The sequence below is a fragment of the Pelmatolapia mariae genome, linkage group LG20 (assembly GCF_036321145.2).
Source record: "Pelmatolapia mariae isolate MD_Pm_ZW linkage group LG20, Pm_UMD_F_2, whole genome shotgun sequence".
NCBI classification, from domain to species: domain Eukaryota; kingdom Metazoa; phylum Chordata; class Actinopteri; order Cichliformes; family Cichlidae; genus Pelmatolapia; species Pelmatolapia mariae.
Window position 1 is genome coordinate 35033154 of NC_086244.1, and position 24397 is coordinate 35057550.

At 41.1% G+C, this 24397-nt stretch overlaps 2 long non-coding RNA genes across 2 annotated transcripts; one reads left to right on the forward strand and one right to left on the reverse strand.

Moving 5' to 3' along the window:
- Window positions 1-1285: 1285 nt before the first annotated feature.
- LOC134618194 (uncharacterized) lies at window positions 1286-4834 on the reverse strand. Its single transcript, XR_010091878.1, has 3 exons — window positions 4692-4834; window positions 4055-4143; window positions 1286-2039 (listed from the first exon to the last, which is right to left on the reverse strand). It is a non-coding gene; the product is annotated as an uncharacterized LOC134618194 (long non-coding RNA).
- Window positions 4835-6754: 1920 nt separating this feature from the next.
- Window positions 6755-13103, forward strand: LOC134618175 (uncharacterized). Its single transcript, XR_010091850.1, has 6 exons — window positions 6755-6805; window positions 8807-8915; window positions 9034-9100; window positions 11266-11458; window positions 11633-11751; window positions 11851-13103. It is a non-coding gene; the product is annotated as an uncharacterized LOC134618175 (long non-coding RNA).
- Window positions 13104-24397: the final 11294 nt, after the last annotated feature.

The following is a 24397-nucleotide window of genomic DNA, read 5'->3' on the forward strand; positions in this document are numbered from 1 at the left end:
GATCCTATGCTCTGTTTTCTCATACTTTTCTTCACTGTTTACCTCATTCTGCCCAATAAAATGTACATTTTTGTAAACAATGACTTGTTTTATGCCATTAAAAAGAAACATGTCTCCATACGAGGACGTACTTGAAGAGAAAAAGTCACCACTTTGCATTTTACAAATCAAGTAAACAAACACGGGGCTATTTATCATATAACTAACTTTTAGGTATGTGGGATAGAAGGACTGGAGCTTTAAATGTTGTGCCTCCATAATTATTCTAGAGTCTTTACAGTGTTCAGCCCCTGCTGTGATTTGGTTCTACATACATAAACTTGAAGTGAATTAATCCACCTGTTCATAGGAGATCACAGGAAGATGACAGCAAACATCAGAAGATCTTATTGTGCGCCACAGTAAAAGGCTGGTTTCTTGGGACTAAAAGCACATAATAAACTACAGCAGAAGCTCACATAAAGCAGGAAATAAGCAGGCAGCACTTCATCTGCTAATGCACGTTTCCCACTTTTATTGTTGCCTCATTCACTAACAGTTCAATGGTGCAAGATTACCATACACAGAATTAGGATATCTGCATGACACATCTGGGGTTAACTGATATTAAATTTCAGAGGGGGAAGGTGGGAAATATCACGGCTAGTTTTGTTTGAAAGGCATCAACAGAAAAACAAACACAGAAAAAAGTGATGAGGTGAAGAAAGACACAATAAGTCTGCTGTCGTTTTAGATGTCACCAGCTACTTTGTATAGTCCTATATCTCTGATATTAAAAAATTAAAATGAGTTAAAATACACCTTTATTTTGATAGAGTTCAGATGGATGCCTAGCATGACTAATGAGTAGATCTCCTCCAAAAAAACAACAGACTTCTAAGATTTAAACATCTAGTTGCTATTGGTATGGCGAGTAGCCTTCAGTAATAGTAATAAATCACACAGCAATAGTACATTCATGTAGTTGTAAAGTATTCAGAATACATTACTTCTATAATCTTTGGTGGAATACATTTTAAAATTAACCTTCCCAACACTGTCAACAGGTTAGCACCTCATACCACAGTACACCAAAAGCAGTCTCATGAGCGCTGGGAAGGACAGGCCCAGAGCCCAAAACAGACAGTGCAGGAGTGACAAGGTTAGTAATTGTATGGTGAAAATTATACTTTTAGTTATCTTGATTGGCAAAAGAAAAGTAAATACAAAATCTGCTTCTCACATATAGGGCATTTCCAAGATTTTTTTTTTTTCAAAACTTCTTCAATTTCTTTCATTACAGCTGTCCTGTGCCAGATGTTCTGTTGACCCACAGTGAGAGGCATCATTTCAGAAACACCAGGAAGACTGAAACTCATCGCCGGGATCAAGCAGGACTCGTGATCTTCACCAGCAGCTCCCTCACAAGAGGGATAAACCCAGCATTTCATGAACACTGATGGAGACCTTTGCTTTGTGTAATGTTAGAAGTACTCAGATAATCCTCAGAGGGTCTGGACTTTTACATAATATAATATCTTTAAGTCCTGTAGAAAGTTAAATATATGTTGTGCTCTCTGGTTACTCTGGTATGAATGACTCTGAATTACTTTATGATAAATAACACACTATTGTCAAAAAACAGTGAAAGAATTCCAGATCACAAGTTTTTAGTTCAAATACAAGTAACAACCTTTGACTTTAATCAGGTTTTATTTAATTGTGTCAGAGAAAACATCATGTGCTCTTCATGTAGCTGAGTACATTCAGTGTTTAAAACAGAAGTTGTGCAGGTCTGAGATCAGCAGTTTTCTGAAACACCAAACTGAGGTCCTGTTAATGCTGATGTATAGCGACACAGTTACATGAGTGATTAATCCTTTTGACTTTTTGTCTTTAAATTTATCAATAAAACAGCTGCAGCTTTCACTGACAGCACATGTGGTACTTTAACCTTTGTACTGTTTTCTTCAGTTAATGTTGCAGTTAACATGTGAACATGTTGGATGATCTGTCTGCTGTCACTGGGTGGTGCTGAGGTCTGAATCTGAGGGCAGCTCCTGTAATCACAAAGAGAACAGAATCATCAAACTGAAATATAAAGTTTATCTCTCAAATCTGAAATAGAGCTGATTCCTTCCCTGTCCTCACACACTCGGGATCTGAAGTTGTTCAGTCCTACAGTTCTTTTTTTTTTTTTTTTTTTTTATAAAACCTGTCCCGTTTGGTTCTTTTGCCATCAGAATTATTGTCTAAAGGCGAAGAAAGATGCCCAACGGATTTACTTTACCAAATGGACCATCCCAGCCTTGCCGTAATGGTCCATTTGATTTACCTTTTATTGTTTATTTTATTTTATTTATTTATTTTTTTTTTACTTGCTAGATACGGGACAGGGGAAAAGAAAAAGGGAGAAAGAAAGAGGGGGAAAAAAAAACAACAAAAAAACAAAACAGCGGAGAAGAGGGACGGGGATAAAGGGCAAAAAACAAAAACCAACAAAATAAGCAGACAAAAAATACATATATCGATCACCTGGATCACCTGTTGAGAAAGAAAAAAGAAAACAAGCAGAAGAAAACGAGAGTAATAGAATAAACAACATCAGAATGATATATGGGAATATAACACTAAATACTCAATATTAAACATTATTGTGCAGCACGTACGATCGACAGCGCACAGTGTGCTTTGAGGTAGGAGCCAAAAAGGGTGTAGTTTGTGTGTGTGATCAGCTGTGTGTACACCTGTGAGCATGAGCGCGCTTGTATTTAAAAGGTTCCTTAATGTAATGATCTGCTAGAGGGTGTGGGGGGCCACAGTCCCATCCTCCAGGGCATGAAGCAGGTATGGAGGAGATCAAAACTCCAGACATCCAGAGGCCCCCAGAACACAAGAGACCAAGGAAGACCAACAGAGGGGCAGCCGCGCCACTGTCCCAGAAAGAGCTGAGGAGAGTCCCAGATGAGGGATCACTCAGCAGCCGCGGAGCAGAAGCCAGGGGGGGTTGCAGTGACGTGCCCGTGAGCTCCGCCGGCAGCCAGCTGTGCCTGAGTGACCGAGCCCCAGGCCGAGAGGCCGAGGACACCCCACCCCCGAAGTGGCCCGAGCGAGCCCCAGGTTCCAGGCCCCGACAAGCAGCCACCAAGGAGTGAGCCGGTGTGTACCCGGACGCCCACCCCCGGACACAAAGAACCACCAACGCACCGATGTCTGAGGGCGTCTGCCACCGGCAGGGGAAGTGGTGGGGGGAGATAGGCCTCCAAACCTTGGAGGGCCTGAGATGTCCCCAGAGAGGTGGCGTCTGATACCCAACCTGACATATAGACACAGACATACAGGCACACTCAAATACAAACATCCATTCCCACCCTCATGCTCTCATAGGTAATTACTCCACACTCAACCAACGTGGAGACAGACATAAAGAGACGCTGTACACACAATCACACTCCCCAAGCGTACTCTAAGAACCGGGTCTAGGTACCCTTGCCCCTGGAGGGGGAAACTGCACCCAGACCCAGGTGGTGTTACCCTTTTCCCTGCAGTGGGGAGAAGCAGACTGCCCCGACTCCGCAGCAGCAGGGAGGCCCCACACACCAGACCCCAGTCGGACGGCCAACTCCTCCTCCTAGCCCCCCCGCTCCAGCAGGCCGCAGAGACCGGGGGTGTGAGAAGACTCCAAACCTCCCTCTACCCGCTCATATGTAGTGTTGATGTATATGTGTTCTAAGGTGCAATTAAAACCCAGGAGGGCATGGAGCTACCTGCCAGAGAGCAGCAGGTAAGCGCATAGCCCCTCCCGATAGCCCTCAATGTCTACGTGTATTTAAAATTGAGAGGTGGGCAACGACGCCAGGGGTGAGGTGTACACCCTGATGGTAATTTGGAGTCCGTGTTGTGAGCCCACCCCCAAGATCCTATATGTATGTGTTATGAGAGTGTGAGTAATGTGAATGTCTAAGTTGTGAGATAAGTTGTGAGTCCTACAGTTCTGCCGACAGCTGACATATGAGCTGTTTATTTTTTATTTAAAGGCCTTATATACTAACACATTTTCTAATATCATGTTTACCTTTGAGTTGTTGATGCTTTATAAATGGACATCTGCAAAGATGAGATGATGGAGCAGGTTTCAGTCCTGGTTCAGTCTGCTGCTGCATCCTGGTCACAACATACGGAGGTGTTATCAGCAGTGGTATTGAACAAGAAATATTAATGCTTCAAATTATTTGTCCTAAAGGATGCAAGCTGTACAGAGTACTGCACATGTGACTTTGTGAACATAACTCATTAAAAATAATCCAAGTGATTGTCTCCCAACTCTTGAGCCAATAATCCATAGCTATTGACTAATGAGGGGTTACTGAAGTGCCAGGTTTTTAAAAGTTGGTGTTAATGTCCTTCCACATGTGGAAAGCGACAGAAAACATGCTGCTGTTTGCACATATTTAATAATCAGCTCTGCACAGGAGCAGAAGCAGAGTCCAGCCTGTTGCTCTTACAGTATAATACTCATAATAAAAGTACAGTAACCGTGGTTAGTCACTAAGCAGCCCGGTGCGTTTCTCTTGATTTCTTTAGTCAGGGTAAATTCATTCACCTGCAGGGGTTAGCTAAACGAACTTTACAAAACAAGTTTCCCCTACAGCTAGCTAGTAGCTAGCTAAGAACCTAAATTACGGATTAGCTTACAAACACATTTAACTTACCAAAAATATTGCGTTGGGGCCTCAGGTCCTCCTGTCCGGTAGTCCAATTTACTGAAGAACACCTCAGGCTGTCACTTTGAAATAGTCGGTAATGTAAACGCTGGACCTCTCAGCATCTGCCATTCCCAAACAGAAACAAGCAAGTTTGTCCGTGACCGCAGCCGCGCTGTCAGTGTTTTCTCCAGTCATTGGTCAGTATTATAATATATGCAAATACATGTGGGTCGGAATCCCCCCCCAGCGCGCCCCCGGAAGCCAAAACAGTGCCAGCAGAGTGAAACTGAAAAATGGTTTGAAACCGAAAAAAAATGGATTGAAACCGAAAAAAAAAATTGTAAGCGAAAACAAAAAATTACAGTTTCAATTAATTGTTTTTCACTATCATTTTTTTTTTCGGTTTCAATACAAGATTTTTCAGTACATTTATTTCAGTTACAATATTTTTTTTCGGTTTCAATCCATTTTTCGGTTTCGTTTCAAGGTGGCACGTTCTGATTCCACAGGAATAGTAACGGAAAAACTCGACTCTCCGATCCTCTGTCATATAAATCTGCGAGTGGTCTCTGCGGCTTTTCCCGCGCACAATGGAGAAAAGGGGCTCTGAGAAAAAACGCCATGTGGTACCCTGGCTTAACAAAGCGGAGTGGGAGCAGGTTCGGGACTACCTTTACTCCACGGACACCTCTCTACAGATGTTTGCGTTAGACAGGATATGGGCTTGGAGGACCAGGTCCGCTGATAGTTTCCCCGTTGCCGTGAAATGCACAGCGTACCTCGTGCGCTGCCAGGTGCGGGACCGGTCCGGACAGCTTACCGGAGATGACTTGATCCTGATGTACGGGACGGCCCTGGTAAGATTTGTTAATCTTATCACGGATTGCCATCAGGGGAGAAGGGCCCAACCGATGAAGCGACTGGCTAGAAACTTGAACATCCCCGAGTGGTTGGTGGATCTGAGGCACGAAATCGCGCATCAGAAGCTTCCTTCTTTGAATTGGTGCCGAAAGGGATGTAAGGTGGCCCTGGAGTGGCTCCAGCAGAAGTTTTGGTCCAGACAGCTGGGAGGAGCCCCCGATGAGCGCCAGGAGGATGAGCTCGTTGCCAGGCAGAAAGAAGTGGACGCCCGTCCCTTGCATTCCTCACCGATGGACTTGGAGACAAGTGAGGAGCGCAAATGGGCAGACGTGCAGGCTGAAAGAGCACTTGCCCTCAGAGGTTCTCCGTGGCAGGTGTGCACTGATAATATCTCATGGAAGAACTATGCCATTGGTAAAGTTCCTGGACAGTCGGACGACCTGTCGTGCCTCATGGTGGACAATTATACGATAATGACTGTGTCTGACCAGCCAGTGGAGCTGGAGAGCAGCCCAACACGTAGCAGCATCCCCGGGGCCTCGGCTCCAGCTGAGGGCCTCCGCTAGAGCAACAGTGACCTCAACAGACTGAAATGTGGACTGAAGCTGTTTTATGTCTCATGAATTTGGTTCCTCTTTGTTTTGAATTAAACCATGTTCTTTGCAAGTGTGTGACATTTAATAGACCAAACAATACATCTGAATCCTGAAAACTGATCATCTGATGAACTGACACTGAAAATGTGTCATAGTTGTGGTCATTTGGGCCAGGTGGAAGCCTTTATGTTCTTTGTGTTTATTGTTAGTAGGTGGCAGAGAAAAAGTTTAAAACATTCTCTGCACGCTGGAGCTGAAAGTGAAATAAGAAGAGTTTATTCATCCCTGCGGAAATTCTGTGGTTACAGTCGCTCCGAGACAATAAGAGCAGTAACACACTGAACAAAATTAAATAACACAACACATTACACAGTTACAAAATATAAGGTGTAGCTGTAATATATATATATTTTTAGACATTGAATTTATAACACTGAATTTTTATTCTCCAAATTTCCTTGCAAAAAAATTCACCATCAAATATTCACCTGCAAAAATTTCACCTGCAAAAATTCAACTGCAAAAGTGATGACCTTAAATGACCCAAGCCAGAGCAATCAGCACTAGATCGAGTCGAGCGGCTCTCAGCCAATTAAATTACGCTGTTTGATCACATGACATCGTTAGCCAGCAGTGTGTCTCCTAGAAGAGAGCTGTTTAGAGGTGAGTGATTAAGGCTGTATCCCACTTCAGGGGTTGTATCCCAATTCAGGGTCTGCAGCCTTAAAGTACGCAGCCTCAACGATCCTCAAGGGCCGTGTACTCAAAGACCGCTAGGCTCGTGAAATGGGACAGTCTAGCCTCCGTCGCGCTGCCCAGGTTGCCTAGCAACCATAACACCAACCGCTGGAAACGTTTCATACAGCTTTGTTTGACAGAAATGAAGGAGAACATATTTTGTTCGTGTGTTTGTTTCTACACGAGCTTTGTGTGATTTAATAAGTATCTGAGGCTGAGACCACAGGACTGTAAAACATGATTGTTGGCCTTCATATCTACTGAACGGTCATTTAAGATTAGCTAGTAAATAACAATTAGTTAATGTTGTTCATGAGACTAAAGTCAGTGTAAATATGATATGGCCAATATTATAGTTATTATATTAATTATTATAAGTTATTACAGCAGTGAGTTTGAACTCTCAAACCAAATCACTTCTATTGTCACATCACATGTGCAGGTACACTGGTACAGCACATGTGAGTGAAATTCATGTGAATGAACTCTGTCAAATACTGAGCTTCAGTAAAGATTCAAGTTCCAGTTATTTATAAGTCCTATCACCTTAAATCTTCACTCAAAGACAAATATCTTTGACAGTGCATATATAGGTGTATTATATATAAGAGACAAATGTTGTTAGTTTAATATGTTGGCATTACTAAATTTGGCTGAATACTTACATATATGTGTAAAAAGAAAATGTACGAGCTGTGAAAACTGTTTCTAATAAACAGAGTAGACTGATATATTAAATATTCCTTCATTGGGTGAGAAAATCAGACCATGTCATAACTGCTTTAAGTCATACAGAATAGATAACAGAGCCTTAAACAGGCTGACTTCTGCTAAATGGGTCAAACTGGGCAGAAAGTATACAAACACATAACATCCTTATAGAATATGATGTTACACTATAGATCAACTTACCTCAGAATATATAAAGCATATAAACAGTTACAGCAATATGATGCAACAAACACAGCAGTACTACTAATCCAAAATACTCAAAGCTTCATAGAACTGAAACAAACATTTATTTTTAGGTCCATTCTGCTGCTGATACATACTTTAGGTTTCTGAATATTAAACTTGTTTCTGCCTTTCATAGTGTGTAACTTGAAGGCCCTGAGTACTTTCCCCCACACTGAAAACACTGGAATGATAACATTATTTGAACATTACCTAATAAGACTGATTCAGGACAGACAATTAGTTATTTTAAACTTTTCTAGCAGTGGTCTAGACAGACACCAGTAGTGTCTGTCTATTCTCTCCATCTGTCAGCTGCTGCTGGCTCTTCCTCCTCCTCTTCCTCACACACTGCTGAGTTTGTCCTGGTGGATCATCAGGGGTGCAAAGCCTCACAGATGATGTGCAGCAGTGGGTCCCTCAGTCTGTCCTCACTCTGGACACTTGCAGTTGTCACACATGGAAATCAAATGTGTGATAAGCTGCAGGATTCAAACACAAGTGTAACTTATAAATACATGTTCATACTTTTATTCCACAATCAGAGAGAAAGAAACAGAGAGAGAGTGCAGGACAGACAGACAGGTGACAGTCTCAGGTGTATACACTGCTACAAAACAGCACAAGAGAAGGAGGATTTAGTGTTTGTGTTATTACGAGTGCTAAACAAGAAGAGTTCCCAGATGGTACAGTGGACACATGTGTGACTCCTGTGATTAAAGCATCTTTCTTTCAGCTTAACGAGTGAACCGTCAGCTCGTTCAAACACACGTTAAAGGGCTAAATGGCTCCTCAGCATCTCCTCAGTCACCCAAAGCATGTAGTAAATACTCCTCACTTTTATTCATCTTCTCTTCAATTCAGAAAATTTTCAGCTTGATAACATTGAGCTTCTGTGTGTGTGTGTGTGTGTGTGTGTGTGTGTGTGTGTGTGTGTGTGTGTGTGTGTGTGTGTGTGTGTGTGTGTGTCAGTTCCAGCCACCAAGTTGAACACCATCACCAAATCCAACCTGGGTCAGTGTGTCAGCAAGTACGACCTGCTGGTCTAGTTTGAGATCAGCGAGTTGGAGCCCACTGGAGAGTGAGTATCCACCTGGAGTGTTATATTCACGCACAAGCTTTAAAGGAACCATAAAAATGATCTCCATGAAGAATATTATAAGTTGGGATGCTGTGTCTCCTCCTCCCTCCATGCAAAGGTGCATCCCAGCCATCGTGGATCACAGTGGAGGCCTGCCCTGCCATGGTACCTACCTGCTGCACCAGGTACAGGATTGGTGCACATGTTGTTTTCTTATTAAAATGGCCTGTATTTGTATAGCACTTTACTAGTCCCTAAGGACCCCAAAGCGCTTTACACATCCAGTTCACATTCACGCACTGGTGATGGCAAGCTACAGCCCCCCTGGGGTGCACTGACAGAGGCGAGGCTGTCGGACACTGGCGCCACCGGGCCCTCTGACCACAACCAGTAGTCAGACAAGGGTGAAGTGTCTTGCCCAAGGATACAACTACCGAGACTGTCCGGGCCGGGGCTCGAACCGGTTTACAAGGCGAACTCCCAACTCTTGAGCCACGATCGCCCGCTTACTCACACAGTGGTAACTGCTTCCTTTGTACACAGTTTAATATCTTCTTTTAAAGCGTAATGTTGCTCTAGCTGTGCTCACTGTGATCCTGAGCTCCTGTTATGTTTGCTGCAGGATCAAGGGTGACCCTCATCCACGAGAAGGGCAGCGAGATATTTTCAGTCTGGAAAGATGAATCTGTCGGGCTTTAGGCTGCTTCTCACTTTAAGCAGTTCATGCTGTAGCTGTAGCTGATGGACCAAAAAATTACATTTCATATTTTAGACATTCAGCTGCTGACTCTGAAGCCAACAGGGCTCTTGAGTGTGGATGATTGTGTTGGTACTGGATGCTGTGATCAAACAGCTGTTCTGATCTGTCTTCATTCATGCCTGTCGATATTAAGCCTCCTAAGCTCCAAACCAGTAAAAGCAATATTTGGAGGCAACACCCTTTTTACTACTTTTCTGTATTTGTTTGTGATTGTGTGACACTGAACCACAGTGCTATGTATATCCTCTGTAACACTCAGACGTTTCCAGATCAATGTTTTCCCCCTCAGCTGTTTCTCACTATAGAGTCTTACCTCAGGAACAATGAGGCCAATGAGGCACCAGCAGAGCATATCTGGCTCTCAGTCTGTGGCTGATAGTGCCCCCTGCTGTTAATAACAGGAACAGTGTAACCTTGTATAGAGCTCATAGTGATGGTCTTAAGATTGCTGCTGCAAGGCAGTCATTTGTATCCATGTGTGCTGTATATATTCTGAGCATATGCAGTTATGTGAGCTCTCAGGTTTTATGTTTTAGGACATAATTAAAAATAAATCAGGTCCTTAGTAGGTCTTAATATGAGGTAAATGCAACCTCAGATGAACAACACATAACACGTTATACCACGTCATTATTTATTTAACAAACACTCAGCCGAAATTCAGATGTTTAAAAAACTAAGTACATCCAAGACTATTTCCATAATTAGTTAAGAGGGTCAGTATTAGCCAAGTGCTAATCAAATGCACTAGATCAGCGGTCCCCAACCCCCGGGCCTCGGACCGGTACCGGTCCGTGAGTCGTTTGGTACCGGGCCGCAAGAGTTGAGGCTCAGGTGTGAAATGTATGGTTTTCAGGGTTTTTATCAGTTTTCAGCGTTATTTTGTTATCGTTTTTATCGTTAACTCGGTTTTCCTGGGTCTTTTCACGTGTGTTATGAATAAATCGTGATGATTATTTGGGCTTTTTTTGCTGCCAAAGAACCTGCAAAGTGTCTAGGTCACTGAGTGAGCCATGAAGTACTCTAGAGTCAAATGAGATCATCGTTGGGTCAGTGACTCCAGAGCGCAGCAGCAAAGCAACAACAGAGTGATGCTGCAGTGGCTCAAAGTTGAGACTTCAACATGATTGAACGTTAAGAAAGCTGTGAACGAATAAATATCTGCAAACTTCAATGAACCGAAGAAACATTGTAAAGACAAATGGGCCACAAATCCGTCCACACTGCTGTGAAACACTAACAAAAAACGATTACCTCAAGTTTTTGCTGCTAAAGTTGGTTCCATCAGCTGCTGAATCACAGGTACTCACAGGTCACATGTACTTGGTTATAGTCATTTGTGCATTTTGGGTTGTTTTAAATAAATAATGATGTGTTGTAATAATCTAGATCCAGAACCTTAGACTGCTTTTTCACGTGTCTGTAAATGAATTTCTCTCTTATCATTGTCCCGATTGGTGTCGGCTGACACTTGACACTCTGTGGCTCCTGATTTATCTGTTGTCAAGGTCTCACCTCAGTGCGATTCCTCACGTTTTGTCATGATTCAAGGATGAATGTGAATGAATGAATCAAATCTCTTCTTTTCAGATCTGTTGTGTCCAAGAAGGGTTTTCTAAGCTTCGTGGAGCCTCGCTCTAACTCATAGGTGAAGCATTTTGTGGTTGTTCGCCGGCCCTACGTCTTCATCTACAACAGCGACAAGGACCCCGTGGAGCGAGGCGCCGTCAACCTCTCCACAGCACAGGTGGAATACAGCAAAGACCAGCAGGCCATGCTTAAGGTTTGAGGCAGGATAGAGAAAGGCTCGATGTAACACGTTTGTTTTTAATGAGATTCATTCAAATGGTTTTGGTGCACGTTGGCCAATTTTGGACACATTGACTGATGAAATGGCAAATGGACTGGGATTTATCATTTGAATGAACATGAATATAATGTGATGTTTTCTTTTCAGATGCCCAACACATTTGCAGTGTACACAAAACATCGAGACATCCTCCTGCAGGCCAACAACGAGAAAGACATGAACGAATGGCTGTACGCTTTTAGTCCTCTGCTAGCAGGAAGGATAAGGTACACACACACGCTCCTCTCACACCACAGTCAAACGTGCAGCTTCTGCACCCTTCAAAAACATTCCCTTCTCCTCACAACATAAAACTCTCCCCGCAGATCTAAGCTGGCGAGGCGGCGCAGCGGCCTGACGAAGAACTGAGCGGGCGGAGCGGTTCCACTGTCGTCCACGTCATACGTAGATCCTCCTCAATCTGTGTACATACGCCGCCTCTAAACCCCCAATAGTGCCAGTGTCAGTTAGTGAGTCAGTAAAATACTCATGCATTTGTGTTAACATTAAAACTGCAGACTAACTAGAGACAAACAAGCGAGGATCGCTTCATATCTCAGCAGTTTAAAAAAACAAACAATGACCAATTGTTCCTGCAGGAGTAGATTTGGGCCCCTTTTTGCTTTTTCATCCCAAGGAATAAAAACAAGGTTACAAGGAGATGAGGAGGAGGAGGACTAGGAGGATGAAAACGAACTAAGGAGAAAACTTGATTTGTACATCGGGTGTGTTCTGGGATCAGTGTGTTAGTTAACCCTCATTTAACACATTCCTCTCTGCTCCTCTAGCTTGCTCTATCTCACTGAGAATCAGAAGCCTTGACATTTACTGCCATTAACTTTACACTCTTGTTGTCAAGACGCAAAGAAAACACAGTGAAAAGGTTAGAAGGATGTAAGGAAAAAAGAATGAAGGTGCAATGTTTCTTTAGTTTTTTTTCCTTTGACGGCAGTGGTTAGCCAGCAAAGCTGCTTTTAAATGGCCCGCAGGACAGATTACGATGTAGTCCCATGACTCCCCTCGCTGTCACACCAGCGTCGGCTGAAATCTCTGAAGTGAAGTACTCGTGTTCAGCTGTCTGTTACATATAGATAAAAAATAAAGCTCTGACGTGACCTCGGGTCAGCCAGCCTGACAGTCAGAGAAACAGAAACGTGCTGGATTGTGGATCTCTGAGCTGCACATCAAAGATGCACCTATGCACAGATCAAGTCTCAAAAGTGCAATGTACCTCATATACATGTTGATGCGAGGCGCTGCCAGAGCAAACGTTTCCACTTCATTTGCAGAGGTGTTTTTATTTTGGATTGTGTATTTATTGTTTGCAATGTATATGTATTTGTTTGCAGCTCTTTGCACATATTAATAAAAGGTTGAACTAACTGATCAGATAAAGTCTGTGCGGTTTAGTTGTTCCACTCATATTAAACCAAATGAAAGGAAAAGGAGACCTAACATGTAACCCCTGCACCTCCACTGAGGAGGTGAGTTACATTAGTGCTTCCTCTTTATTAGAAAGTGGTTTGAGTGAATTAGAAGTCTGTTGTTTTTTTGGAGGAGATCTACTCATTAGTCATGCTAGGCATCCATCTGAACTCTATCAAAATAAAGGTGTATTTTAACTCATTTTAATTTTTTAATATCAGAGATATAGGACTATACAAAGTAGCTGGTGACATCTAAAACGACAGCAGACTTATTGTGTCTTTCTTCACCTCATCACTTTTTTCTGTGTTTGTTTTTCTGTTGATGCCTTTCAAACAAAACTAGCCGTGATATTTCCCACCTTCCCCCTCTGAAATTTAATATCAGTTAACCCCAGATGTGTCATGCAGATATCCTAATTCTGTGTATGGTAATCTTGCACCATTGAACTGTTAGTGAATGAGGCAACAATAAAAGTGGGAAACGTGCATTAGCAGATGAAGTGCTGCCTGCTTATTTCCTGCTTTATTTGAGCTTCTGCTGTAGTTTATTATGTGCTTTTAGTCCCAAGAAACCAGCCTTTTACTGTGGCGCACAATAAGATCTTCTGATGTTTGGTGTCATCTTCCTGTGATCTCCTGTGAACAGGTGGATTAATTCACTTCAAGTTTATGTATGTAGAACCAAATCACAGCAGGGGCTGAACACTGTAAAGACTCTAGAATAATTATGGAGGCACAACATTTAAAGCTCCAGTCCTTCTATCCCACATACCTAAAAGTTAGTTATATGATAAATAGCCCCGTGTTTGTTTACTTGATTTGTAAAATGCAAAGTGGTGACTTTTTCTTTTCAAGTACGTCCTCGTATGGAGACATGTTTCTTTTTAATGGCATAAAACAAGTCATTGTTTACAAAAATGTACATTTTATTGGGCAGAATGAGGTAAACAGTGAAGAAAAGTATGAGAAAACAGAGCATAGGATCTCCGGAGACTGTGGCAACTAGAATTATTGTATACATGTGTGTGTATTAAGGACTGACACAGACAAAGAACTAATCATACAATGAAGCAATGTCATTTTAAAATGTTTATTTATAAACAGGATAAAACCATTCAAGTATTGAGTCATGAATAAAACAGCACCCTCTGATCTGCTAATTGGGAAACAGAGGATGTCAGTGTGTTTTTCAGTGCTAGTCCAAATTGAGTGAGAGGACTTTACATTTGAATAGATTCGATTACAAGTTATATTTGGCTTTAATTGAATGCAGTTCAGTTTGATTTAAATCAAGCCAATTCACAACATATAAACTTGAAATATATGGTAAGATAAAGGTTGTGCAATAATACAGAGAAAGCCCCAACAATCAAATGATCCCCTATGAGCAAGAACTTGGCAACAGTGGGAAGGAAAAAGTCCATTTTCAGCAGAACCAGGCTCAGGGAGGGCGGCCATCTGCCTCCACCGGTTGGGGTAATAAAATGAAACTAAACTATAGGAAGACAAAGAGGAAAGATATTAATGATATATATGAAACTTTCCGCTAGCCCTGACTAAAATATTGTTTTTGACAGGAAAGTATTGTTTCATTCATCCATTTAGAGACAATCTGAACCATTTAAGGTGAAGGATTAAGCCTCAACCTAACCCGATTTAGTACTTTGATTTGCAAAGTACTTTTCAACTCTAAGAGTATATTTCTTATCATCTATTGGTCATCTGACCTGAGAAACTTCAGTTAACATTATAACACAGAAGTGATTGTCTGATCAGAAACTGTTTATTCCACCAGGTGGACAGCAGGAATAAGACAAACCAGATACTAAGAAATAAAGTATACAATGAAATATTCTCGATATGCTAAAATTGCCACCGAGACTAGATAAGATTATTCTAAAACTGGTCAAAATACAATTCTCTTCATGCACAGAAATCCCACCCAGTCCCACGACCCAGGACGAATATTCCTTGTGTGTTCTTGAGCTGGACAGAAATTCCTCTTGCTGAGCGGGGTCCAGGCCAGCCTCGTGCCAGGCAGACGAGGAGCCTCCTGTCCCAGTCTCGTCCGTCCACTGGGCCCATCACATCCCAGCCCAGTTCGCATTCTGCATTGGAGTCCGTCGCTCGATACCACCGTGGCTCCCCTCACGTCATCACCTGTAAGTAAAAACAAATAGGAGCCAGAACCATCATCCCGGAAGCTGCCCTGGCTTATAGCCATGGCGACCCTCTCCCAACACGGCTGCACCCAGTGAACATCAGTGAGACACTACTGACAGATGCAGGCAGTGGTATACATCTGCCCTGATGTCACTCACACATGTTGTCTCCTGCTGTCGGGACTGGGTCACCACATCACGCTGACCGGTCTCCAGACGAGGCATCGAACCCCCCACGATCACGCAGCGGCTTCCTCTTTTCCACCTGGCCTTCATGCGTTCCTCTTCCAATCTAGGGCCTCTCTCCTTCCAGTGCTCAGCTTGCTTCCTTTTAATACGACCTTTAAACAGCTGAAAGGACACCTCTGGACACACCCATGCCTCAACATGTGATCACTATCAGCTAATTTGTCCCATGCCCAGCCAATCCACAGTGGATTAAAACAACGTAAAATGACACACTAAAAATATGCAATACAAACAGAGGAAAATCATGCAGATAAAAAATACACTCACAAATAGAGACTAAAATCAGAAGAAAACCAATATAAACGATGAATACAAATTTCTACGGTGTGAATCGGTTTCACTCTCTGAATATTTTTCATTTCTTACAATCAGAATTCTCCAATAGATTTTTAGAAGAAAGTTATTTTCTTTCATGCATCACCAACTGAACCTTTTATGTTAACATCTCAATCTCCAGCCTAACCTCATTTAATTTTGCTTAGCAAAGTACTTTTCAACTCTAATAATTAGTAAGAGTATATTTCTTATCATCTATTGGTCGTCTGACCTGATAAACTTCAATGAACATTATGACACAGGAGTGAATGTCTCTAAAAATGGGCTCCTGCACGCTTGCAGACATTTTCCATCACAACTTCTGGATGATGAATGATTTGATTAAAGCTGTGAAAACATTACTGATAAACTTCATGTGATATTACATTCAAGCCAATTTTCTATTAAGATCAGAGACTTTTCTGACCTCCGACCTTTGAGCAGTAGTGTGTACTGTATGTTTGTATGTAACTGTATCTGACCTGGATTTTATCACCAGTTTCAAATAAGAATCTTCTTTAAAGTCTGTCTTTAAATACAAATGAAGTTCAACTTTATCAAGGCTGATGGTAAACTGGCCCTAACAAGTCCACTTTATTGCGTGCTCACTGACTTTCTCCTATCAGAGCTGTTTAACAAGTCCACTTTATACATGCTTATTAATCTATCACGCTTATCAGTGGCTCATGGTTGCTTAAAGCCTATGTCTGAACTTGAGCACAGAGCCAGAGCATCATTCAATCTTGGCAGCAGCTCAAGGATGACAAACTCCACTTTCTCTGCATCAAGACAGCTCATAACTTTTTAACAGTCTCTCCTGATAGTCTCATATCATCTGCTCTAATCAATAACCATACACTATAATTACAATGTAGACTACAGCTAAAAAGTCTGAGGTGAATTAGAAATGTCTTGTTTTCAGAATAGACTCAAATTTGGTTTCAGATTGAATCACAGCAATTAATCAAAATAATCATATAAATGCTTAATATTAACACTGATCACAAACCATGAATGATTTTTAATAGAATATCTACAGAGGTGTTCAGAGACCCATTTTCAGCAATAATCCCTCCTGTGTTCAGTGGTACATTGTCTTATCTAATGCGAGTTTAACACATTAAAAGCCTAACTTATAATTCAAAACAGCTTTTTAAGAGATTTTAGCACAAACTGAAACTATTGTGGTGATTAAAGAAGCAATAAATGTGTCTGGATCATCCCAGTTTTTGTTTTTAACCTCATGAAACCAAGTTGACATTTTCCTCTAAAGGGGCTGCAACACCCAGCTGCACAAAACCTTCACTTTTTTAACAGTTTCACTCTTTGAATATTTTTCATTTCTTACAATCAGAATTCTCCAATAGATTTTTAGAAGAAATTTATTTTCTTTCATGCATCACCAACTGAACCTATTATGTAAATGTTTCAAGTTGCAGCCTAACCTCATTTAATTTTGCTTAGCAAAGTACTTTTCAACTCTAATAATTAGTAAGAGTATATTTCTTATCATCTATTGGTCGTCTGACCTGATAAACTTCAATTAACATTATAACACAACGCTCTTTTTTTTTTTTATCTGTCTATCATCAAAAATTGAGTTGATGGCAAACTCTCCCTAACAAGTTCACTTTATTGCGTGCTCATCAATCTCCTCTACAGCTCAAAAGTTTGAAGTCTGTTAGAAACGTCTTTTTATCTTAAAAAAACAAGATTCTTTTTTATATTTTGTAAATTAGTTTGAATGCAAATAAATATAATTGCTTAAAACTTGCATTGATCACCAATTATGAACGATGTTTGATAAAATATTAGCTGGTGTATGGCTGCAACAATAATGGTGGTGTGTGGATTACAACAATAATAGCGAGTGTGTAGATTATATTACCTTCCCTCAGTTTATCACATTAAATCTCAGCTTACTAGTGACCCAGCAGTTTTTCCAAATACAGCTGCAGTAACCAACATTATTTTTTCAAGTAATATAAAAATCATTTTTATATGTTACCTTTCTAAACATCTGATTTTTCTTTCTAATGTCATTAAAACAAGTTTGCACATTTGTATAACAACAGTTGGACCTCCAGGTCTTTTAAGCTTTCAGTTTTTTTCTCAGTGTCACACATGGATTAGTTTTCATCTCTTTCAATAAGAAAGTCAAATCTTCAGACCCTAAAGCAATCTTTGTTTCTTTCAATCATTCCAATATTTTTCATCTCCTGTAATATAATTGCAGTTAACCAGAGCTTAGCTACTCTGATCTACAGTGATTTTGGGGGTGTGGATACCTATTTTTTTTCACAGGTGCAGAGCCTTTTTCTACAAAATTACGAATAAACTGCATTTTTTTAAAGTACCATTAACCATGTAGACTGACAAGTAACTCAGTGATCAGTAGAGAAGAAAGAAAATAACCCATTTCAACATTTCTAGTTCAGATCAAAATTATTGTTCTGATTAAGGAAACAGTAAATTTGGCCACATTATTGTCCTGATCCTCCAATTTTCCCTTTCCAATGTGACTGAATAAAATTCAACTTTTTTTTAAATAAAAGCAGATGCACACCCAGACATTTCTGACAGTAAGAATCCTCCAACAACCTTTCAAAAGAAACATTTTTTGTCTTTCCTCAATTTTGAGAGCAACTGAAGCCACAAACCTGAAGCTCCAGACCCCAAACTAACCACATTTAATGTTTCCTTAATCAGCACAGTAATTTTTAACTTTTTGTGTATGTTTACTCACAGTTTTGATGCTTGCTTCTTTGACTTGATCCACGATTAGCTCCGCACCATCGCTCTGCTGTTTTCTCTCTCCTCATGCTTCTCCTTCATGCGTCCTGTCCTCAGATATAATCCAACCTGCCTCCTTGTTTCCTCCTTGACTTGTATTAGAAAATTTCCAGTTAAATTAAGAGAAATCCAGAAAAGCTTTCCTGCTTAAAAAGCTCTTCCAGTTGCCTGTCTTCTTGTCCTCCTTCAAATGTCCATTGTATATTTGTATTTATTTGACTTCATATTGCCATGACAACATAACACGGAGCATCATGGTAGTTTAAAGCAGGTGGTTCTGTCCTCTGCAGAGATGCTGGTGTTCCATACTGATGTAAAAGTATGTTAATAATCTTTAAACAGACACTCACTGATCCTGTAAGAGCAGGAATTTAACTACAAACCCTCACAGTCCCCATCAGTATTCTTCATTCTGCTCTGCAGCAATGGTCACAGTGGCTGGTTTAAGTACGTTTGCCCCATAGAAATCCACTGATGTTCAGTGAGTCCCTTTGATACATATTTAGACCTTCATAATTTTCAGGGTGCATGAGTGTTATATCTCCATCTCATCCTAAACATTTTACCAACATGTAAAAGGCATACGTCCACAAGATTCTAATGTGTTTGTGCTGAAATTCAGTTTTTTATATTCTAGTTTTTTTCTTCAATCAGCGGGCAGCTTGAATATCTTAAATGACAGCTGCTCATTATCAGAGCTCACATACATGTGTGTTTGCTTCTTTAACATGATTTCATTTGGATGTCTTAATATACACAAAGTGAAAATCCAGGTCAAATATAGAATTTGTAACGCTGCGATTTTTATGGACAGATGTCTGCACTGATGTTTACTGGGTACTTGTACACATTATGTTGACATCCTCCACGACAACAAAAAACCTGTTTTATTCTAAATAAATGTGTGAGATGGTCCTCAGGCCTCTAAATCCACGTGCAGGTTTGGGTGACTCTAATTATAGTCATCTATCGTCCACCTAAATATAATGACTTGTTTATTTCGGAATTTTCAGACTTCTTGACATGTTTTATCGCTCACTATGAAAGGATTCTTATAGTGGGGGACTTTAATATTCATCTGTGTTGTGAGGATAAACCCCTGGTCAAAGATTTCTTAAATGTAATTGATTCCTTAAACTTCACACAATTTGTGTCTGGCCCAACACGTAAGGGCCACACCCTAGACCTTGTCTTGGGTTACGGACTGAATGTATCAATGACTGAAAATTGTGTTTTACCTATCTTAGACCACTCAGCAATTTTATTTGATATTTTAATCCCTAAATCTCCAGCTTATGAGAGGGGAAAATTGCCCCTCAGATCATCTCGTTATATTAGCCCCGAAGCATTGCTTGGAGTTAAATTACATCTACCTGATGTGTTGGACCCTATTTTTTACCAAGGAGCTATGTGTGGACACCTTGACTGCGAACCTTAATAATACACTTCTTGAATTACTGGACTCTGTTGCTCCCGTAAAGAAGTTAAAATGTCAAAAAAGGAACCCTATGCCTTGGTTAAACGAGGAGCTCTTGAACTTGAGAAGATTTTGTAGGAAAGCAGAGCGTCACTGGAGATCTTCCAGACTAGAAGTATTTCTCCAGGCTTGGAAGGACTCATTATCTTCTCTTCAATCAGCAATGTCGACAGCGAAAGCAAATTATTTCTCAAATCTCATCATGAGTCATAAACATAACTCAAAGCTCTTATTCAATACAGTGTCGCAACTTACAGAGAGTAAGTCAACTCTCTGCTGTTCTAATTTGATAGCTCATGACTTTCTTACGTTTTTCAGAGACAGGGCTGAAACACTTAGGAATCAGATTACTCCCTCCTCAAGCTGTTCATTAGACTACTCGGCTGCTTTGCCTGCTGGTGCTGATAAACTGTTCTCTGACTTCAAGGTTATTTCTCTGTCTGGATTAACTAAGGTTGTAAAAGCAGCTCGATGTACAACCTGTTCTTTGGATCCTCTACCAGCCTGGGCTATAAAGGAACTGTGGTCAGCATTAGGACCCTACATTCTGTTTCTTTTAAATACTTCATTGACGACTGGAGTCTTCCCTGAATGTTTTAAATCAGCTGTGGTAGTGCCAATCTTGAAAAAGCCTGGACTGGATGTTGACATGGTCGCAAACTATAGACCCATCTCACATCTGTCTTTTTTATCTAAAGTCTTTGAAAAAGTGGTTTTTAAGCAGCTCACTGAGCATTTGTCAACAAGCAATCTGTTTGAACCATTTCAGTCTGCTTTTAGACCAAATCACTCCACAGAAACAGCTTTAGTAAAAGTGGTAAATGATCTGCTGGTAAATGCAGACAACGATCGCACTTCAGTTTTATTACTGCTGGATCTAAGTGCTGCGTTTGACACTGTGGATCGCTGCATTTTATTGGATAGGCTTGAACATTTTATTGGAATTACAGGAAATGTTTTATCATGGCTGAGATCTTACCTGTTTGGGAGGTCTCAGACTGTTAGTTTTAAAAATGATCTCTCCGAGACCTGTGCAGTGAGGCACGGGGTCCCTCAGGGCTCTGTACTTGGACCGTTGCTGTTTTCTATGTACCTGCTGCCTCTTGGTGTTCTTTTACGTTCTTTTAATGTAACCTTTCATTGTTACGCTGATGACCTGCAGCTTTATGTTCCTTTAACCATTGGAAATTGTGCTGAAGTCTCTAAACTAGAATCTTGTTTATCTGCAATTAAGGGCTGGTTATCGGATAATTTCTTGCTCCTAAATACTGATAAAACAGAGTTGATGGTCATTGGGCCACACAAATTTCAGCACTTGTCCCAAAACTTCATCTTGAGAATTGATGACAGTGTCATAAATTGCAGGGACAAGGTAAAAAACTTGGGTGTGTGGTTCGACATGGTGCTCTCTTTCGAGTCTCATGTAAAAGAGATAACAAAGACCGCCTTTTATCATTTGAGGAACATCGCCAGAATCAGACAAGTTTTGTCAAGCAACACTGCAGAGGTTCTTATCCATGCATTTGTGTCTTCACGGATTGATTATTGTAATGCTCTTCTTTCTGGGCTACCAAAGAAAAGTTTTAGAGGTCTACAGATGGTGCAAAATGCAGCTGCTCGCATTTTAACAAGGACTGGGAAATTTGAGCACATTAGCCCTGTACTGAATTCTCTGCATTGGCTACCTTGTCAGGTTCGAGCAGATTTTAAGGTCCTGCTGCTCACCTACAAGGCTTTAAACGGATTGGCACCTACATACCTCTCCGACCTTTTACATCTTTATGTTCCATCCCGTGCTCTCCGATCCCAGGACTCTGGCCTTCTAAAAGTTCCTAGAGCCAGAAAAAAGACAATTGGAGAGCGTGCTTTTTCTTTTCGTGCCCCGTTTCTGTGGAACAACCTCCCTCAAGATATTCGGCAGGCATGCTCTGTGGAGGTTTTTAAAACTAAGCTGAAGACACATTTGTTCACCCTATCCTACATGTCTTAATTCTATTGCTTTTAGTTTTTAAATTTTTACTGTTTTTAACTTGTATTGTGTCTTTTACCTGTATTGCTATGTATCGCTTTTATTTTACTTATCTTTTTAGTTTTAAATAGTTGTACAGCACTTTGTTTGAAAGCGCTTTATAAATAAAGTTATTATTATTATTATTATTACTACTTGGATCAGGGGAGTATTATTTAGAGCAATGTTTGTCACTTTAGTTAATGGCTCAACTAAGGCTGTTTTTGTTCAGTCTTTTTCTGACTGAACTTTCACATTTAACATGCTAACTGAAGCCTGTAGAGCAGGGGTCCCCAAACTTTTTCCAGTGAGGGCCACATAACTTTTTCCTTCTCTGATGGGGGGCCAGGGTCAGTTTGTAACAGAAAAAGTGTGACGATCGCAGGTTTGCCGAAATGTAAACATTTATTGTTTTCCAGAAAGCCACACATAACCAAATATTAATAACCCTTTCCAAGATCAAATAACTCTCTCTGGGTTCTTCACAGAAAAAAATTAACTTAGGAAATACTTAATAACACTATTTATGACATCAATAAATAATCAAATAACCCTCTCTGGGTTCTTCACAGAAAAAATTAACGTAGGAAATACTTAATATCACTATTTATGACATCAATAATAACCAAATAACCCTCTGTGGGTTCTTCACAGAAAGAAAGTGTCTGTTGTGCTGTGCACAATCTTACGCTTCAGTTGTCAGAGCAGAATCTCTTAAATGACACATATGAGCAGTCTCTCAAAGTTCTTGTGTTCTTTCCTTATAATCCAGTTTTGTAGGTTCCAGTAGGGTAGCCTAGTAGACACCACTGTTTGCTCTCTCTCATCAACTTCCCTGTGAAAACCACAAAGCAAGCAGGCTGAGAAACCGAACTAAGTGATACAGCACCTACACAGCACAAAACATTTTCACAAGCTTTTTTCAATGGTTGTGGAGATGGATTTTATCCAGTAGATTTTATTATAATTATATTTGTTTATACTCAGAATAACTCATTCAAGTCACAAAAGTGTCACAAAAAGTACCTATGTACTGTATGTTCATCAGTGTGAACTGTGGGCCTGCATCTGGCCGGTGAGAAGTTGAATGTCCGGTTCCATTCTAGTCACAGCCACTCTCAAACACTGATGCAGATGTTCATCTGTCAATCTTGATCTCATTGGAGTTTTCATGAGTTTCATGCTTGAAAAGGTTTGCTTGCAGATATATGCGCTGCCAAAAAGTGTGGACATCTTCATTGCGTGTTTTTTTTTTATGTTAGGGTATGTGTCATTTGGGAGGGCGGCATAGAAGTCAACGAGACTTTTGGGCTTGAATGCGTCTTTCAGAACATCACAGTTCTGTAACTCGGCCAGCTCAAACTGATAAAAAGGCTGGGCTTCATCGATGTCGGCAACAAAGGGGTTTTGGAAAAGACGGATTTCTTTTGCATGAGCATGTAGTTGACGGAATCGCACACTGAATTCCGCCTTCAGCATTTCCAGTGCTTCCACACACTTTTCAGCTGGGAACAGGACCGCTGGGTTCGCTGCAGAAAGGTTTTGGGTAGCAGGTGAAGTTGTGCTTTTTCACTTGTTCCAAAAGCAGCGCTAGTTTCAACTCAAATGCTTTTATGTGGGAATACATGTCGCAAATGAATTTCCCCTGGCCTTGTAGCTGCAAGTTAAGGCCGTTCAGCATTTCCGTCACGTCTGTTAAAAATGCGAGGTGCCACTTCCATTCTGGGTCGATCAGCTCTGGGACCGTTTTGCCTTTTGAATGAAGAAATGCGTTAATTTTGGGTAGCAGCTCGTAAAAACGCCTCAAAACTCTGCCCCGGCTCAACCATCGGACCTCTGTGTAGTACAGCACATCTCCGTACGCAGATTCCAGTTCAGACAGGAATTGTTGGAACTGCCTGTGTTTAAGTCCATTTGCTCTGATGAAGTTTATGCATGATACCACAGCCAGAATCCCACTTCAACACTTTGCAGCAAAGCGCTTGCTGGTGAAATATGCAGTGGACTTGTAGAGGGGCGGTGAGACCCCGTTCTTCCATCTCGCGGTTCATTGGTCCTATTAGGCCCCGAGATGCGCCCACCATACAAGGAGCCCCGTCAGTCGTGATGCTAGCAAGCTTTGCCCAGTCCAGATCCAACTCTTCCATTGTTTGACATACTTTGTCGAAAATATCCTCCCCCGTCGTAGTGCCTTTCAGACTTTGGAGGGCTGCCAGCTCCTCGCACATCTCAAAGTTTGCACTAACTCCACGAATAAAAATAAGAAGCTGCGCTGTGTCCTGCACGTCCGTGCTCTCATCCAGTGCTAATCAAAAAAAGTCAAATTCTTTCGTCTTTTGCTGCAGCTGGGCATATACATTACCCCCTATTTCTTCCACGCGTCTGGTGATTGTGCTCGCCGATAGACTCACAGCATTAAAGACATCTTTCTTATCGCGACAC